Genomic DNA, 20,440 nt, shown 5'->3' with positions numbered 1-20,440 from the left:
GTGTTTGTGTGTGTGTGTGTGTGTGTGTGCATGATTCTAGGTGTGTGTGTGTGTGTGTGTGTGTGTGTGTGTGTGTGTGTGTGTGTGTGTGTGTGTGTGTGTGTGTGTGTGTGTGTGTGTGTGTGTGTGTGTTCAGGTGTGTGTGTGTGTGTGTGTGTGTGTGTGTGTGTGTGTGTGTGTGTGTGTGTGTGTGTGTGTGTGTGTTATTGACATGCAGTAAGGGTACTCACTCAGTAGGGGACACTCTGGAGGCCAGTGGAGGGAAACAACAGTTAGGGGAGGGGCTTAAAGGGGGATGTGTTTGTTTTTTGTTTGTTTGTTTGTATGTTTGTTTGTTTGTTTGTGCTTGTCAACAACATGCATTTCAACTAGGGCAACGAGTACAAAATACGCAGCTTCTAAAACTAAACTCGTTAAATCTCTTATACACAGTAGTAGTAATAGTAGTTTGTGCTATGTACAAGGTTATACAATCTTTTCTCTGCCTCTAGTGCCCAGGAGTGTGTTTCTCGACAGTGTCGTTGTTAACTAAGTTAACAACTTACTTTGGTTCCAATGTAATTTCTCATTGGCAACCTACTAAGTCGCTAACTAGTAGGCTACTGTATGTTTTTCCGGACCGTGTGTTCTTGTGTGTTTGTTTGTTTTTGTCTGAAAAGAGCGAGCCTGAGCGTCATCTGTGCACATCTGTGCATCTGTCTGACTGGGCGGACCAATGAGATTCTTGTTATGCTCCTCTATAGAAAAAAAATAGGCTTTTATACATTACAGTATATTACATTAATTACATTACATTATATTATATTATATTATATTATATATATATATATATATATATATATATATATATATATATATATATATATATATATATATATATATATATATTAAAAAAAAGAACTCCAAGACGAATAATCCCCTTCTTCAATAGTTTTTTTTGTTGCTCTCAGGATAAATAACACAAGGCTATAATTCAATTACCAAAGTGAAATTCTTCAGATATGATTATTTTCAGTGGTGTAGTCTACTTTTTTATGGTGGGTATAGACTACTGTATATTTGTAGGTATAAAAGTGGGTATACTGTATATTTGTGCTACTCTAAATGATGCACCAATCAATTTTAAGTGGGTAGGCTGTAGGCCTACTGAAATCCCTGACATTTTGAAGTGGGTATACTCCGTATAGGCTGCCTGCGTTCTGCATAGACTACACCTCTGATTAGGCTATTTTACTCACACACTATTGTTGGTGTTGGGGTGCACTGGTGAGTTTATCCCCTCTGGGGACAGAGGCGGACTTTCAATTAGGCATACCTAGGCAATTGCCTTGGGCCCCGACCTAATCTGCCCTCCACAGTCTCAGGCCCCAAATGTCACACCAGTCGTGGTAGACATGCAAAAAAAAATCAGGCCTGATATTAATGTGTCACTTATGTAAAGTAATCAAAGATCTAGGTATATGTGACAAAACCCTTGACTGGCACCAAAACACCCAATTTTACGTCTATATAATGACTTTTGAGGGCCCCATGTTTATATTTGGTTATTAGGCTATTATAATACCCTGATTATAATACACTGAATATCATTTTTTTTATTGTTAGTCGCCTATTCATCTTCCGCTAAATACTTGTAGGCTATTTGCTTTAGTAGCCTAGGTCTACTACATTTAAAAAAATGTAAATCTTGATTTAAAAAGTAAAACATCACAAATGTTTAAACCGCTCCAGCTTCTACTCAGAATGTGCACGAGTCTCCCACCAAGACCCCGCCCCAGTGCGCGCTTCTAAACACCTCTCCCATCCCATCAGCAAGTGCTACTTCAGACAGCAATTAGATTTGGGCCGGGTCTGTTTTCAAGTCAGCAGATCCGCATAGCAGTCACAGTCATTTTGCCGATCAGCGGCAGCTCCGATCCGGACCAGTAGTTTGACAGTCAGTTTTGAAGGCTCCTGGCGGATGCGGGCCAGATAAGCAATCCGGACGCGCCATAATAAAATAATTCAGTCCGATTTGAAGGCGCGTGGCGGGTGCGGGCCACATAAGCATATCCGGACGCGCCAAAACTGAATTTGGAACCCTCAGAGAGAGACCGTTCTTCAGTTTACCTCAGCTGAACTCAACTATCCGCCTGTGTCGCGTCTCGTCCAACACTGCACTGTCGTGACTTGATCATTCAATGGTAAGTAATTATTTAACTTAATACTATGGTAGAAGTAAAATACACTCACTCGCCGTCGCCACTTTCTCTTTCAGCGTTTTAGTCCAGTGAGTTAATTACCTCCTCTGTTGTGTCGTGAAATGGCTTGGCCGAGCACTGAATCATAACACCGCAGCATCGCGCTAACTTGCTGCTGTCTTTGGCTGGCGGGCTGTGGCATCATAAGCTTTTGATGAACCCACTCAAAATGTGCCATAATCGGGCTATTTGAGTCACTTTTAGCGGCATTAGCAGTAATGGTGATCATCTTTTATGAAGCTAACATCCCAAACATACCCTATCAACACGGGACAGAAACAAAGGTAGTTTCTAGTCGACTAGCACTACTACCGGTAGTTCTGTAACTAGGACCGCTGTGATTTGTATAACATTCGCCAAAAAAAGCTAGGTGCGAGTGTGATGTACATGATGTGTTCGATTATTTTCAATCAATTTCTGATGGCTTAATGGCCGTATCCATGTTGTGCCGCCGACAGCAAACATGCTGTGTTGTGCTATTAGCTCACCTTGAGCTGAATTCATTTGCAGGGTTGCCAGATGAGGCTGATGATTTCTAGCCCCCAAAATGCTCAAAACCCGCCTAGAAGCATAAAATCCCGCCCAATTCTATTGATTTCTATGGCAAAAATTGGACGGGTTTTTCTGCTTAATGCCATTTTTTTACCCGCACAAGGCCATCCAAAGCAGCTCAATTGGGCGGGAAACAGCCCAATCTGGCAACACTGTTCATTTGACATCACGCAGTTTGTAACTCCTTGATTGTTGTAGCCTATTTACACAAATCCTAAATGGTCGTATTGTTAGTTTAATAACTGCATTGTGATATAGGCTATAACATGGATTAGGCTTCATCAAAATACTGTGAATTAAAGTTCATGCATGCATGTTGTATGCAAAACGTTCAAACTTTTTTGTCTTTCTTTTCCTCTTTGCTTTGGGTTGGGTAGAATTGTACGGTAGGTTCAGCCATTCCTTGATCGACCTGACACCAGCATTAGGCCTACTCGATGTGTATGAAGCAAGCTGCCTCTGCATCAAGTGAGGGAAGAAGCCGCCACTGAAAAGCTTTTTGGACTGTCATTTGAAGGTATGAGCCGAGAGTTGTAAACATGGATGCCAATTGTACTAGGCCTATATATTTTCACAGTGAAATCCCAATAACTATTATTCATAATTATTTATTCTTTTTCTGCTACAGGACACAAATGAAAGGACAGGAATTCTGCTCTGTGGCGTTGGCATCACTATTTATTCAAGAAGCCCTTGGACACCAGAATGTATGAAGTAAGTTGTTTTTATGTTATGCATTAAAGCCCATGCATACTGGCACGCGCGCATCCCCCCCACCCCGCCCCCCCTCTCTCACTCACTCACACACACTTGTTGTACAGCACTCAATAAGAGCTTGCCTGATGCTGTTGTTTGGTGGCCTGAATGTGCATAGAATACCTACTGTCTACTTGAATAGGTTTATTGTATGTTCTATGTATTTCTATGACAAACTTTCAACCTTTTTGTGTTTCTTTTTCTTTTTGCTTTGGGTAGAATTGTAAACAGTAGGCACAGTCATTCCTTGATCGACCTGGCATCAACATCGCTCGATGTGTATGAAGCTGCAAGTGAGAGAAGAAGCCGCCACTGAACACCTTTTTGGACTGTCATGTGAGTGTATGAGCTGACAATTTAACTTCTTTAACTGTTGATCCTGCTGAGACCTATGTAGTGCAGCAATTACCTCAAACAATCTTTCACTTGGTGATACAAGCATCAAATTTGGTTCAGAGGTACTCCAGACCCTACCCTTTTAGAAAAGGTCGCTATCCAGGTGAAAAACCAAAATGGCGGCCATTTTCCAAGATGGCCGCCAATTGAACTGCTTTTAAATGGCTTTTATGTATATTTTGATTGACTGATCATATTTTGAATATTTATGTATGGCAATATATTAAGTTGAGCATGGAAAATTCAATCATACATTCAAAATAAACCGAAAATATTGAAAATTATAGTATTTTCATAATTACATGTAAATAAACTAACACTCACTGAATGATTCTAAATATTACAAAAACAGTATGCCTATAATGATTACATGTCTGTTGTTTGGGTTTGTTGTTTTGGTAGGAAAACTCTCTGATGCACATGTTGGATTAGCTCTTTTTTGTCCTCACATTTGCAGGAACATAACTGTGTACAGTTGAGGCTAAAGCAATAGCATTTGCATCTTCCTCGGCAGTCAGTCTTGCATCCACATTTTGTCAGTTGCTGGCAACTCTCCACAATTGCAGGAAGCTTTGACCAGAGAACTTTCAAGGTCTCACCATCTTTTTGCCACCCCCATTTGGCAGGGCTTTCAATTTGCATTTTGCAAGGGTTATACAATACCCTTACAGAGATATAAAGTGCAAGACTGGGCAACAGCAGGCATACATAGAACATGTATTAAGAAGAGGTATTGTTGTACATATTCAGTTATGTCCTATTGTGACGATTCTGACATGGTGAGAGTAGCATTGTGAAATAATAATAAATATAAAGTAAGCAATTGTAATGTGCAATATTTACAACTAGTTGGTATCCAGTACAGTCATTAAGTAACAGGCATGAAGCAGCAGCAATATGTGTGTGCATGTTTGTGTGTGCTTTTGAGTTAGTTCAGTGTGTGTGTGTGTGTGTGTGTGTGTGTGTGTGTGTGTGTGTGTGTGTGTGTGTGTGTATTGTGAGTTAGTGCAAGTAGAATGTTCAATCACAATTCAGTGTTGAGGGGGGGCTATCAGTGATAGGAGGGCAGATTAAGAGTTCAGCATCCTGATTGGTTGGTGTATGAAGGTCTTTGCCAGCCTGGTGGTACAGGAGCGGAGGCACCTGTACCTCTTTCCAGAGGGCAGGAGACTGAACAGTTTGTGTGCAGGGTGACCTATGTCCTTGGTGATCATCAGTGCTTTTCGGGTGAGGCGGGTGGTGTAAATGTCCTGCAGGGAGGGGAGTGGCGCTCCAATGATCTTCTACGCTGTGTTCACAATGTGCTGGAGTGTCTTCCTGTTTTGCTCTGTGCAACCTCCTCCCCACACTGTGATGCAGCTGGTCAGGATGCTCTTGATGGTTCCTCTGTAGAATGCTGTCATGATGGAGGGTGTAGCACTTGCCTTCTTCAGTTTGCGCAAGAAGTAGAGGCGCTGTTGGGCCTTCTTCGCCAGTGATTATGTGTTTGTGGTCCAAGAGAGGTCGTCACTGATGTGCACTCCAAGGAATTTTGTGCTGCTCACTCTCTCCACAACATCATCGTCGATGGTCAGTGGTAACAGTTGTTTTTGGCCCCTCTGAAAGTTGACAACAATCTACTTGGTCTTGTTGACATTCAGTAGGAGGTTGTTGTCCTTGCACCATCTGACCAGCAAGTCTACTTCTTCTCTGTAGTGAGTCTCGTCACCCTTAGGGATGAGGCCCACCAGTGTTATATCGTACGCAGACTTCATCAGATGGTTAGTGCAATGGGTCGTTGTGCAGTCATGTGTCAGCAGCGTGAACAGCAGGGGGCTAAGCACACAACCTTGCTGGACCCCGTGCTCAGGGTCAGGGTGCTTGAGGTGTTGTTCCAGACATGTACTGCAGTTCAATGGATTTTTAGCAGACATCTTGTGTAATACGGTTAAAGGCAGAGGGGCTATCCTTTTACCACCCAACCGTACAAAATATCAAAGCACATTGAGATATGGGACACAACAAGGTTCAGTCATCTTCTGCCCAGCCGGGCTCCACCCTACTGGTGACAGCTACACACAGTAGGGCCAGGAGCTTGCTCAATCCCACTACAGCGGGATCTCCACCCACTTTGTCTGGAACCAATCAACTGAGCATTTTCAACCGTCCTGGGTAGAGGAGTGTTCAAGGCAGTGACGTGGTTTAAGCAGAGACGTTCTATCGGGCTAAGAAATGTTCGGTTTAAACTTCGGCACAGCCCTCAACCAGTATCAAGCCGAGGGAGGCAGGCTAACCAGGCCATGGAAACAAACTTCTGTATGGAAACGCTAATCGTTATAGTCTTGGTCAGACCAGAATCGCGGTATGTGATCTGAAGTCTATGAAAATCAGGCAACTTCTGCCCTACACCCAGCCCGATCGTTCATCCAGTGTCATTTAAGTCCCGTGCGATCTGTACACCATCCGGGTAACTGAAGCCCCGTTACCCTTGGCTCGGGTCTCCCGCGCTGGCACATCCTGTCAATTCAGGTGTGGCTATCTAACTAAATTTCTAACTACACTAACTACATTTCTAGTTAAGCTATATAGAGGGTCTTATTAGATAGGATATGGGAGACTATAAATACTAACAACTAAAGTAAGTATACTACTAAAAGAGTTAGTAAACTACAACTACAGCTATTGTACCACAAGCCGACACTGAACCCCATGCTGAGTCTCACAGCAATGATGTCACCAGTGTGCCCTGGTTGTGCTATAACATCACTCTAATACAGAATTTCAACAAAATTGTTTTTATGACATTGTATTCCAACAGTGATGGCAAGGTTAGTATGTATTAATGAATACCTGCTATCGGACAGCTGTATGTCATAAATATGCATTTTCAGTCATGTAAGGCCTGCCTTATGAAATATTGATACTATTAAGTTTGTGGCGGAATTCATTTCCACCCTGGTCTCCGAGACTTATTGTTTCCACTGCCCCAGTAGCACACTGCACCCACAAACACACATACACCTAATTGAGGCCACTTCTCTACCTGAAGATGAGACGCACCTGCAGCGAGATCTGATTGAGGGGTGTGGCCGTAAGATGGCACCGCTTGTTAGATGCCAGTTTTTGAGCATTCTCGTGGGGACACAGAGGAGAGAGGACACGAGGACAGAGAGAGAGAAGCACAGAGAAGCACCAGAGCGAAGCCACCAACTTACAGTGTACGAGTGCTAGCGCAACCGCTACCCAATTGCCACAAAGGAAGTACAGACTGGGGAAGACTCGGAAGGCGATCTGAGCGCCAAAAGGAAGTCGTTGGCCGGGTCTGTTGTTGCCCAAAGACTCCCGAACAGACCCAATATCCGCCACTCCAGCCAAACGTGAGTCCGAATCCTTTCCTTGCGTTTGGAGTATCATGCGCTCTGAGTAACTCTCCCACGCTGCAGTGGACAATCGCTCTGCTTCACCTACAATCACACACACATGCACACACGCACATACCTCCTCCTGTCGCTCTGCTTCTCCTCCAAAACTCACATACCCCCTCCCGCCGCTGCGCGCTCTGCTAGGGGCTTCACCTCAGACACACACACGCTGCGCGCTCTGCTAGGAGCTTCATCCTAGACACACACACATGCACACACGCACATAACGCACTCCCCTACATCCAAACACTGATATCCTTTTCTTTTCTCCTTCATACACACACACTGATAACTTTGGTTCTAGTTTTGATATTTCTTTCTGGGGGTTGTCTCGCTGACGAGCGAGTTGTTGTCTTGTTGTCTTGTTGTAACTGGCTCGGCTAGTTTTTGTTTTTTTTGTTAAGCGTCTATTTTTGTGTCTTTGAGTTTTGATAAAGACGTGCTGGTTGGAATCCTTGGTTTGTTGTTCGTTTTTGACTTATTATTTTATTGCTGGCGGAAGCTTATAATTTAGTGACAGGATTTAAAGGCCTGTCTGGCGCCTGAACTTTGGTTTTTTTAGTGCCCGACCGTAAGCGCCGCTACAGAATGGCGCCTGAACAGGGACACTTGTGATTACTCTATAACGGGACTGATCTCACGAACTGAACTTTTCCTCATCTCGCTTGGTGCGAGCATCTGCACACACTCACAAAACACATACATTCGTACACACATGAGCGCGTGCACACATTTGCGTCATTTACATTCATATGAAGGAACTTTGTGCTCTGGACGTTTCTTGACTAGTGCGGGCACTTGTGGACAAAAAAGTGAAAAAAAAAATACTGTTGAAATTGAGCTGTGCATCCTCTGCTATGCTGCTATGCTGTGTTGAATTGTTCATTCATGCTGTGCTGCTATGCTATTTTGATGTGTTGCAATGCTATGTATTCACACTGTTTATTGATGTGCTGAAATTCATAGTCAGGTCTGTGTTGACTTATTGTTGCCACACTCTTGAATTTTCTCATTCTTGTTGAACTCACTTATCTTGTGCCTGTTGCTTAAGCATTTACTTACTGTGTTTAACTGCCTTTTTGAGGGTTGTTGATTTGCATTGGGTACTTTTTTCACTACACACACAAGCACCTGACACAAACATTTTGCACACAACATTCCTCTTTATTAACACAACATTTCACAACACACAACCAAACTTGAAGCGCATGGTGCAAAGTATACAGTAACGATGTCAGAACCAGAGAACTTGGAAATGGCAGAACAGGAGAACCAACCTGAAGTTACTCTACCAGCACAACTTGCGTCACCCCCTGACATACAAACCCCTCAAGTTACACACCAAGTGCAATTACAGCTGTCTAGTACCACTGTTGCTGGAGACCCACTACCTGCTGTAACTACAGCATCCCCTGTGCTGGCCACTGGGCCGCCCAATCTGTTCACAGATGCACTCCCAGCTGTTCATACAGACCATACACAGGCCGCAACTGGCTCTCCATTGGATGCTGACTTGAAACACTCTTCCTTATGGTCTTCCAGTACCTCACTCCAGCAAGACTTGCCATTGAATCTTCCTACGCCAGCCCGAACCCTTGGGGCACTGGCATTACAAACCCCCGATCACTGGGCTGTGCTCTTTGACAAGTTGAAACACCAAGAGTCTCAGATGAGTGAACTGTCCAAACAAGTGATGAGGAGTCGTTTTCACCTGGAAGGAAGACTGCAGAACATGTCAGACAATGCACAAATGCAATTCTCAAAAGTCAATGCAACACTTACTGAAAGTAAACAAAAAACGGAAAGTGAATGGGATAACGTGCTAAAAGGCATTAAAACCATGATCACAGAGGAAATCAAAAATCAAAATGCTACACAACTTTCTGAAATCCGCTTCATGGTTGAACAGTTACAAGCAGAGGTACAGCAGGAGATCTTGACACAGAGAAGAGCTTTTGAATCTGATTGCCAACACCTTTCACAAAATGTGGACACCTGTGCAAGACTTACAAATCAAATGAGCACTTCATTAGCACATCTCCCTACACACATCACCAAAGAATACAATATACTTACCAACAAGATCCAGGAGCTTGAAAAGAATTTAGAGCAACATGTTTTGACTGCTTCTCCACTTGCCAAGCTGTCAGCTGCTCACACTTCTGCTGCAGCCACTCCAGCTTCACTGCCTGTATCCATGGCAACCGTTCCACTTACTGGAGTCAAATCAGATCATCTGAAAGTTCTGAAATTGTCATTCCCCACTTTTGGCAAAACAAATGATGATCCAGACCCTGTTCTTTACCTTTCCAAATGCCGTGACTTTCTGGCCATACACCCACTGACAGACACAGAGATTCTGGCAGCTTTCAGAACCGCTCTCCATGGCACAGCTAGAGACTGGTGGGAAATCGCCATGACCGAGGTCCTCACATGGGCCCAATTCGAAAAAAAATTCCTGACAGCTTTCTTGTCTGACGACTATGAGGAGGAACTCACAGACCGTGTGAGAAACCGCAAACAAAAAGTGAATGAATCTATCCGTGACTTCTCTTTCTCATATCGTGCCCTGTGTAAACAGTGGAAACCTACCATCACTGAGGCAGAGATCGTCAAAATGATTCTGAAAAACATAAAACCACAGCTGGCTACCTACTTACGCGGTCGAGCCCAGACTGTGGAAGAGCTGGTCAGACTAGGTCATCAGCTGGAGAAAGACCTAGAACAACAATCCTTGTATGAGACACAACACCACACCCGAGATAAGAACCCACAGAGGGGCAGCGTTCACAAACCTACTGACACAGACACACTGATCACTTGCTGGCGCTGCAAAGGGCAACACCTTCCTGGTTCCTGCCCACAATACCAAGCCTCTGGAGGCCGCCAAAACACACAGCATCATCAAAAGAACAATCCCCGACCACACAAGCCAGCACAGCTGGGCAGTGGAAGCGTCACTCTCACAGTCTCACAGACAGAAAATGTACTGGCAGGACGCTCCTTCACTATCCCACGACAACTGGTAGTCACCATCAATATTGGACCGTGGAATGGCAGAGCTATCGTTGACACAGGGGCCAGCTACACACTCATCCATGAGTTGGTCTGGAAAGCTCTCAAACGGCCAAAAGAAGACTTGAAGCCTTGGATTAGCGGACCGCTCTTCTTGGCCAATGGCGAGAGTGAAACACCCCTGGGCAAAGTCGAAGTGACCGTCAACCTAGGTGACGTTGCATGCACCTACGAAGTGGCAGTCCTACCCCCTAAAGCTCTGGCCTACAAAGTGGTGCTTGGACTTGACTACTTAGTCCACAGCGGCTTGCAAATCCATGCAGCTGACTATCAGTATAGCTTCAAGGGGAGACCTGAGAAATACCTGTTCCTACAAAATGATGCACACACCACACTACACAATACACCACACATGACTACTCTTATGTCTTGCATACCTCCTCCTTACATACCAGAAGAGCCGTTGAAGCTGACCGCTCAAGATTACATAGATCTTGCAGTCGAGAACGCAGAGGTGGAAAACTGGGAGAAGGCTGGTCTCAGACAGTTACTGGAATCAAAGCCAGATCTGTGCACTCTTAAACCAGGACGGACTGATGTTCTGAAACATAGAATCCACACCACCAGTGAAGTACCCATCAAGCAAAAACCGTACAGGAAATCTGCTGTAAAACGTCAGATCATAGAGCAGCACCTGAAAGAGATGCTTGATGGAAGAGTGATTGAGCCATCATATTCGGGGTGGACTTCACCAGTCGTTCTTGTCCCAAAACAGTGTGGAACACTCAGATTCTGTGTCGATTACCGAAAGCTCAATGCAGTCACAGAGACTGATGCCTACCCAATACCAAACATAAATGAACTCCTTGAGTCACTTGCGGGTTCCGCAATCTTCTCCACGCTAGACTTAAATAGTGGCTACTGGCAGGTCGCCATGGACCCTGCAAGCGTGGCAAAGACGGCATTCATCACCCACATGGGCACTTTCCAATTCAGAGTCATGCCCTTCGGCTTAAAGAACGCCCCAGCCAGCTTCCAACGCCTAATGGACTTGGTCTTGGCCGACCTGAAAGGAAAGATATGTTTAGTGTACCTTGACGACATTGTGATTTACTCACCATCTGTGGAACGCCATTTCCAAGACCTCAATGCCGTACTCACAAAACTTCACACAGCAGGTCTCACCCTGAACCTGAAAAAATCCAAATTCTGCATGAGGGAAATCAAGTACTTGGGCCACATCGTATCTGCCCAGGGCATCACTGCAGACCCCGCAAAAGTGGAAGCCATCAAGGCCTACCCGGCTCCAACATCAGTCAAGGAGGTGCAGCGGTTCCTTGGGCTAGCAGGATGGTACCACCGCTTTGTACCTGGTTTCTCGCAGATTGCTGAACCACTCAACTCTCTGAAGAAGAAAGGCCATGTCTTCCGATGGGATGACAAATGTGAGCATGCTTTTCAGACTTTGAAAGACCACCTTACATCTCCTCCCGTGCTTGGTCACCCTGACTTGTCTCTTCCTTTCTATGTATACACTGACGCCAGTGACTTGGGGCTTGGTGGCATCCTGACCCAGAAGAAGGGGATCGGCCACGAAGAGGTCATTGCTTTCGCAAGCAGAAGCCTGAACAAGGCAGAAAAAAAATATTCTGCTACTGAGAAGGAATGCCTTGCGGTGGTCTGGGCCCTAGAGAAATGGCAGCACTACCTGGAACCAAAAACCTTCACCGTAGTGACCGACCATGCCGCCTTGCAGTGGGTGTTTAGCAGCACCAAGACATCCAGTCGTCTTCTTCGCTGGGCTCTCCGCCTCCAGAGATTCAATTTCATCATTGAATACAGAAAGGGAAAACTCAATGTGGCACCCGATGCTCTGTCCCGCTCGACTGTTGGACCTTCATGCGTGCTGGCCGTAAGTCAAGACGGGTCAGAAGATTTCCCTTTCTCTTCCATAACGCTCTGGGAGGAACAGCATAAAGACCCCAAGATCCAGGCAGTTCTGGAGAACCTGGCTAGAGGCTGTAAGGAGACGGAGGAACAGTATGCAGTGCTCGATGACACACTGTACAGGAAAATCACACAGGATGACAAGCAGCACTTCAGAGTGTGGGTACCTAAAATACTCATCCCTTCACTTTTGTCTGCATACCATGACTCTCCTTGGTGTGGACATCAAGGCATGTTCAAGACCTACAAGAGAGTTCATAACGTAGCATACTGGCCAAAGATGTGGGATGAGGTCCGCAGCTTTGTGCGCGAATGTAAAATCTGCCAGACCCGCAAAGGTGAAAGCCGTAAGAAAAGCGGTAAACTTCAACAGACAGCCGTAAGCTACCCCAACGAGATGCTGGGAGTAGACCTCATGGGGCCTCTACCCCGCAGCTCAAGCCGGCATGAACACCTCCTTGTCCTTGTTGACTACTACACCCGTTGGGTAGAACTGTTCCCACTCCGCACAGCCTCTGCTGCCGTGGTAGCCCGCATTGTCCGTGATGAAATACTTACCCGCTGGGGCGTGCCTGACCACATCCTGTCCGACAGAGGGCCGCAGTTCGTCTCCAGCGTGTTCAAGGAACTCTGCCAGACCTGGAAAGTCACACCCAAACTTACCACCACTTACCACCCACAAACGAACCTAACCGAGAGGGTCAACCGAAACCTGAAGTCCATGATCGCCTCATACGTCACAGACAATCACAAAAAATGGGACCAATACCTACCTGAACTCCGTTTCGCCCTCAACTCCGCTGTCCATGAGACCACCGGAATTACTCCTGCCGAGTTACACCTGGGAAGGAAACTGCGTAGTCCCATGGACAACCTCCTTAGAGGACAGAACCTCAACCCTGATGATGCCGGATACAATGTTGTGCAACACTTGGCAGACCTGCAAAAGAAATCACACATTAGCAGCAAGAAGGCAAAAGCCAGACAACTTGGGAACTACAACAAAAACAGAAAAGATGTTGAATACTTACCTAAGGACAGAGTGTGGGTGCGCAACCATGTTCTGTCGTCCAAGGCCAAACACTTCTCTGCGAAGCTGGCGCCCAGATGGAAAGGTCCTTACAGAGTCTTACAGCAGCTAGGCCCTGTCAACTATGAGGTAGTCCGGGAGGACACGGGGGAAGATCGGCACAATGTGCACGTCTGCAACATGAAGCCTTGCTATCCCACAGCGGCACAGGTCGAACGGCAGGAGAGAGAGGCCCTCTTAAAAGTTTTTGAAGATGAGTCTAGTGACGACGACTTCCTTGGTTTCACGTAGCCACATCTCTTGCCAACCATGGGTTGTCTTCCCATGGAGGGGGGAGTGTGGCGGAATTCATTTCCACCCTGGTCTCCGAGACTTATTGTTTCCACTGCCCCAGTAGCACACTGCACCCACCAACACACACACACCTAATTGAGGCCACTTCTCTACCGGAAGATGAGACGCACCTGCAGCGAGATCTGATTGAGGGGTGTGGCCGTAAGATGGCACCGCTTGTAAGATGCTAGTTTTTTTGAGCATTCTCGTGAAGGACACAGAGGACACGAGGACAGAGAGAGAGAAGCACAGAGAAGCACCAGAGCGAAGCCACCAACTTACAGTGTACGAGTGCTAGCGCAACCGCTACCCAATTGCCACAAAGGAAGTACAGACTGGGGAAGACTCGGAAGGCGATCTGAGCGCCAAAAGGAAGTCGTTGGCCGGGTCTGTTGTTGCCCAAAGACTCCCGAACAGACCCAATATCCGCCACTCCAGCCAAACGTGAGTCCGAATCCTTTCCTTGCGTTTGGAGTATCATGCGCTCTGAGTAACTCTCCCACGCTGCAGTGGACAATCGCTCTGCTTCACCTACAATCACACACACATGCACACACGCACATACCTCCTCCTGTCGCTCTGCTTCTCCTCCAAAACTCACATACCCCCTCCCGCCGCTGCGCGCTCTGCTAGGGGCTTCACCTCAGACACACACACGCTGCGCGCTCTGCTAGGAGCTTCATCCTAGACACACACACATGCACACACGCACATAACGCACTCCCCTACATCCAAACACTGATATCCTTTTCTTTTCTCCTTCATACACACACACTGATAACTTTGGTTCTAGTTTTGATATTTCTTTCTGGGGGTTGTCTCGCTGACGAGCGAGTTGATTGTCTTGTTGTCTTGTTGTAACTGGCTCGGCTAGTTTTTGTTTTTTTTGTTAATAGTCTATTTTTTGTGTTTTGAGTCTTGATAAAGACGTGCTGGTTGGAATCCTTGGTTTGTCGTTCGTTCTTGACTTATTATTTTATTGCTGGCGGAAGCTTATAATTTAATGACAGGATTTAAAGGCCTGTCTGGCGCCTGAACTTTGGCTTATTCAGTGCCCGCCCGTAAGCGCCGCTACAAGTTGTCCTGGTCAGAATTCATACATTTTATTTCCATCACTCAGATGTCTTGATTACTTGGCATTCTAAGATGAAAACAGCTTTTTTCACCTTTAATGAGGCGGCCATCTTGAAAAATGGCCGCCATCTTGTTTTTTCACCTGGATAGCGACCTTTTCTGGGAGAGTAGGCCCTGGAGAACCTGTGTACCTGATTTGGTGCTTGTATCACCAAGTGAAAGATTCTTATGGAATATTGACTTAACAAGCCTGACTAATGTAAGTGGCATGATACTGTCTCATTTACACTAATGTATGTCAAGCTGGTCTCAGGCTAACAAGACTACCATGAATGAATTCTTAAAGTTTTGGACAGACGTCCGTCTCAATTTCACCATTGTGTTGTGCCATACTGGACAAGTATTACTTGCTCAGTTTTGACAACCTAATTCTATATTCTGCTGTGCGACTTGTGCACAAAATTATTCACAATTCTGCTCCACCACCTCTGAAAACTTTTATCCATCCTTGCTCTGAACATATTAGCAGAACAACTAGATCTACCACCAGAGGAAATAGTAGCCTCCCAAGCCGGGTAACAGCATAAATTTGCACAATCTGTGTTTGCAGAGCAACTAAATAATGGAATGCCCTTCCCACCCACATAAAAGGCATTACAAACTTTTATTCATTCTCACTTGGAGTGAAGAAATGGCTTTCATGTACCCAGTCTGGTCACCACTAATAGTTTTGCACATACTTGTTTTGACACTGAGCATATGGTAGTTTTTGCATATTACATATTTTAGTGTGTGTGTGTGTGTGTGTGTGTGTGTGTGTGTGTGTGTGTGTGTGTGTGTGTGTGTGTGTGTGTGTGTGTGTTATATGTTTTCTTACCTGCCCAGGGAATGCAGATGGAAATTAGCTTTTAGCTATAATGTGGTGCAATTCATCTTTTTTTTTTTACTTTGTAACTAATGTACTTTGCACATGGTCCCTGATGAAATAAACCAATNAACTAAACTAANTGTAAACATGGATGCCAATTGTACTAAATATGTTCACAGTGAAATCTCAATAGCTATTATTCATAATTATTTATTCTTTTTCTGCTGTAGGACTCAAATGAAAGGACAGGACTTCTACTCTGCTGGGTCGGAATCACTTCATATTCAAGAAGCCCCCGGACACCACCAGAATGTATGAAGTAAGTTGTTTTTATGTTATGCAATAAAGCCCATGCACGCTGGTGCGCACACTCTCTCACTCTCACTTACTCTCTCTCTCACACACACACACACACACACACACACACACACACTTGTTGTACAACACCAAACCCACTCAACCAGAGCTTGCCTGATGCTGTTCTTTGGTGGCCTGAAAGTGCATGGAATACCTACTGTCTACTTGGCTAGGTTGACTGTATGTTCTGTGTACGGGGTCATGTTCCCACAGCCCATTGGTCCCACAGCTTATTCCTGCTGCTCCATGTTCCCACATTTTTAAGAAATTATTCAAATATACAGTGCACAGCAATAATGAGTATACCCTTGATGAAAACTAACATTTTGTTATTTTGTTACACAAGTTATTCCCAAAACGCTCATAGAGTAAGTGTAATACAACATCTTTTGAGCTTACATAAGAAAATTAAGGCCAATTGTATAACTTAAATGACATATTTGCCCATTTTTGTGAAATTATGCTGGTGCAAAAGTGAGTACACGCCTATCATAGTGTCTGAGAAGGGGCCGTGTTGGCCTGAATTGTCTCGAAATTTAAAGGGATTAAAAGGGAGGTCATTGTTGTGCGTTTTATCCTTGCCTTGCATTTAACTTTTACATTTTGAGTCTGCACCTGGCTATAATTGATGTGTGTGAGATTCGAATGAAATCCTATAGGGAGTATCATGATCTGTTTCAGTAGTTACAGTACATGTTGACAAGCATATTTCTTTTGGTGAAATTCAGCTTCCTACTGTTGATGGCACCCACACAGCCCCAAGCCATGCCACTCCCACTACCATACTTGACTTTCAGCATGAGGCACTTTCCTTTGTACACATCGCTTTTTACCACCACACGTTTGACACCATCTAAAGCCAATTTGTTTATCTTGATGTCATCAGACCACAGGACATGGTTCCAGTAACCCATATCCTTAGTTTGTTTGACTCTGATGAGACCATGATAAACAAATTTGCATTTGATGCTGTCAAGCATGTGTGCCATTGACTGAAATGTTAAATACATCATTGCCGTGATTAAGGCGATTACATTTCTAACCAAATATTAAACATTGACATGTTATTTAGAAAGTCGAGAATTTTAACTGATTTGATATTTTTCTTTTTTTCTGAAGAGAATGGTGATTTCATCACAATCTTCTAATTTTGTGAGTTACTTAATTCATGGTTTCTTGAAGCCAAAAATATGCAAGAATAAACAAATTATTGGCATAGTTTAAAATGTGGGTCGTGAATCTATAATCTATGAAAGTGTAACATTATTGATGGAATTATGGAAATAAATAAACATTTTCATGATATTCTAATTTTTTGGCCAGCACCTGCATGTGTCAGTTCATTCACAATCGTATGCAATTTGTGCCTGCACATACATCTGCAGTAAGTCTAACGTTTCCCTTCTGCTTTGTGTGCTTTTTAATATCTTACAGTGTGAAGAGGCAACAAGGGAGAGATGAACGCTATCAAAAATGTGGAGATGGATCTGGCAGCCGACCGCTTTGGCACACACCCAACAAGAAACAAAACAATAAAGAATACTAAAATGCATAATTTGTAAGCAGCTCATTTTTTAAAAACATTGTTTGCTCTTGCTTGAAGGTGCACTGTGTAAAATTGTGGCCAGAGTAGGTATTGCATCTATGGTGCTCATTGAAACTGTGCTGTCTACTGCTAATTTAGATTTTTGCATGAATAGGCTACCAAAGTGTAGTGAGTTTTGCAGCTAAAAATGTCTATTTCTGGAAATTCAAAATGGCGGACCATGGAGAAGATCCCCCTTTTCATGTATGAAAAGTGCAAATTTCCCAGTCATGTTGAATACTTTGGTGGTGGTAAATATCTGTTAAAAAGTTAACATTTGTGAATGGGCATAATGAATTCTGGAAATGAACAACTAAAAATATTCCACGGTCCTCAGGCCCAGATAAGGTCCGGATATGGGCCAGATGAGCCCCAACTGTGTAGTACGGATCAGGGCCAGATCATGGTCAGATGCGTATATTACGGACCTGGGCCAGATCTGGCCCAGGTCGGCCACAAATTCCAAACATGTGGATTGGACCTGGGCCAGATCCATTCTGGATCCATAATCCGGACCTGTTCCAGCTCAGCGCCATTGTAAAATAAGAAACCGGGCCAGACCAGGATTGCGGACCTGGCCCAAGTGCCTGCCAACATCTGTCACAGATCTGGGCCAGACCCATTTTGCTGTCTGGTTCCCAACCAATTTAAACTTTAAACAGGAGAACTGTCAACAAATTTCACGTTGTATTAATGTAGGCCTACAGCAGGCTATGCAACAGTGTGTGATTTATGGCTGTAGAAATTTTAAGACGACCAGTCTCGCAGTGGTTTTGCATGCAAACATAACTTGAGTCCAGGCGCGGTTTTGGGGCGTGTGATTGATATATTGGTAGGCTAAGCAAGAAACTGGGTAACCAAGTCAAACTAGGCTATAGTAGGCCTATCCTCCAGATTAGACATTTTTGATAAAAGCGACTTAAATGGTGATTCTTGAGCTCTTCAGACAACCTCTCTGCCACTAGGCTACTCGTCATTTTTCTACCACGCTGCGTATCCTTCAGTTCACTCCACCACTTAATGCAATCCACACGTTTGCGTTGTAATACCGCCGTTTAACAACAATCCACAGTAAATGCATCCAACAGAATGACACCACCGCAATCATCACTCCATAAATCCGTAAAAGACCGATGTTCACAGCATAGGCCTAGGCTACAAAACAAGAGACCGACACGACAGCTACTTGCGTTGGCTTTGATTGACAGCTGGCATGTCATGGCCCTACAAAGCTGTCTTTTCACTCGAAAACAGTCCCACAACAGAGACAAAAAAAACCCCTTCTGAACAATTAACATCTGTTATTATATGGTTGTGACGTCATCGGTCGAATGCTCCATTCATTTCAACGGGGCTCCCCAACGTTCGGACGTCTGTTATTTTTCGATAACGGACGGGTTGGTCTATAACAGACCGCTGTCAATGGCAACAAGACTTTTCACTGCTAAAGCGACTTTTCAACAAGACTCTAATCAGCTGCTGTGATAGACAGCACCCCTTGTCCTGGCTACCGCTGTCAATGGCAACAAGACGTTCACTGCTAAAGCCACTGGCTTGTATACAAGTCAGTGGCTAAAGCGAATGTTTCATATCACTCTGCAGGGGGTCCGGTCTTTTATCACTGTAATCAGCTGCTGTGATAGACAACACCTGTTGTCCTGGCTACCTAGCTGTTGCCTAGCGGTGTTCCACAACGGCACTGTTTTGTTTTGCGCAGCAACAATCTTAACATTAAATAGGCCTAAAGAAATGTCCCCGCCATGTGTGAATCATTTAAGTATATCCATATAATAAGCGGGTTAACTTTCGGCGAGTCGGTTGCTTTGTGGAATAGCAGCACTTCAGAGAGAAGTGCTCCGCTCCGCGTCGGGGTCTAAAGATTCTCTCTGCCGTGCTGCTATTCCACGGTAGCGACCTTCTCGCCGAACGTTAACCCTTAGGCCTACTTCAGCAACTACAAACAGCGTCACAGGCAGCGGATATGAACCCACCTTAAAACGTTGTCTTGAAAGCAGCTAAATCCCAACTTTTAATCCATGCGTTCCACCACCATCGTTCACGTTCCACAGTTTTTGTAATCCACATCAGAGTTAGCAAGAAAGGGACTGTCTTCGACATTAACTTTAATAACAAAAGCAACTGGTCTGAGCCACAAATACAATGTAAATATGACGCCTGCTCTTCTCCACTTCCTGAATTTAGCCCTGTCAAAACAAGCCAATCACCGTGAGAAGCAAAAAGCTTATGTCGCTTCAAATCTTGGACTTCAGTGGCTAGCCAATGACAAAATAAATTTACTGCCATTAACTTCAATGCATTTGCTTAATTCTGCAATACCTCACCACACCATCGCAAGCAGAGAGAGATTCTATGTCGCTAGCTGGTGTCACTGTTGAGTCAGCTGACACAGTCTGACAGAGCCGTTTATAGAGTGTAATGTCGTTTTTTGCCACATATGAAAGTGAATGGTCCAGGGAGGCGCTATTTCGCACATTGCAAAATGCAAAGGCAGAAATCAGATATTTTCTCCATAAAAGTGAGGGGGACGGGTCCACGTGAATGAAAATCTGGGTACGTCATGTCCCCCCCGTCGTGTGTGCCCCCCCCGCGCTATGTAAAGGCACAGACATTCTTTTACTGCTCTGCCGGGATTCTCATGTGACGGGCAGCAGCACATTTCACATGCAGTTGAAGTTCAAGCAACCTAGCTTCCAAGCTTACAAGATTCGCGCGGAGTGAAAACTTTTCTGGTGCGGTCAATTAGCCTACTCACACAAGCGCCATGGTCGGATTTCCTGCATTACTGGAGGACTGAATCTGAAAAAAGACGACTGATCACGACTCCCGAGGTAAGACGGACCGCTGGTCACATTAATAGCCTACTCG

The 20,440-nt window shown here is 44.7% G+C and overlaps 1 long non-coding RNA gene across 1 annotated transcript; it reads left to right on the top strand.

The window, feature by feature from the left end:
- Positions 1 to 2,969: 2,969 nt before the first annotated feature.
- LOC134444073 (uncharacterized) lies at positions 2,970 to 17,524 on the top strand. The gene is made up of 4 exons (XR_010033861.1): positions 2,970 to 3,309; positions 3,421 to 3,506; positions 3,768 to 3,884; positions 17,404 to 17,524. It is a non-coding gene; the product is annotated as an uncharacterized LOC134444073 (long non-coding RNA).
- The last annotated feature ends 2,916 nt before the right edge of the window (positions 17,525 to 20,440 follow it).

This window comes from Engraulis encrasicolus, unplaced genomic scaffold, assembly GCF_034702125.1.
Source record: "Engraulis encrasicolus isolate BLACKSEA-1 unplaced genomic scaffold, IST_EnEncr_1.0 scaffold_448_np1212, whole genome shotgun sequence".
Taxonomy (NCBI): Eukaryota; Metazoa; Chordata; class Actinopteri; order Clupeiformes; family Engraulidae; genus Engraulis; species Engraulis encrasicolus.
Note: the sequence above shows the minus strand (reverse complement) of the source record. Positions and strands in the feature narration are given on the sequence as shown.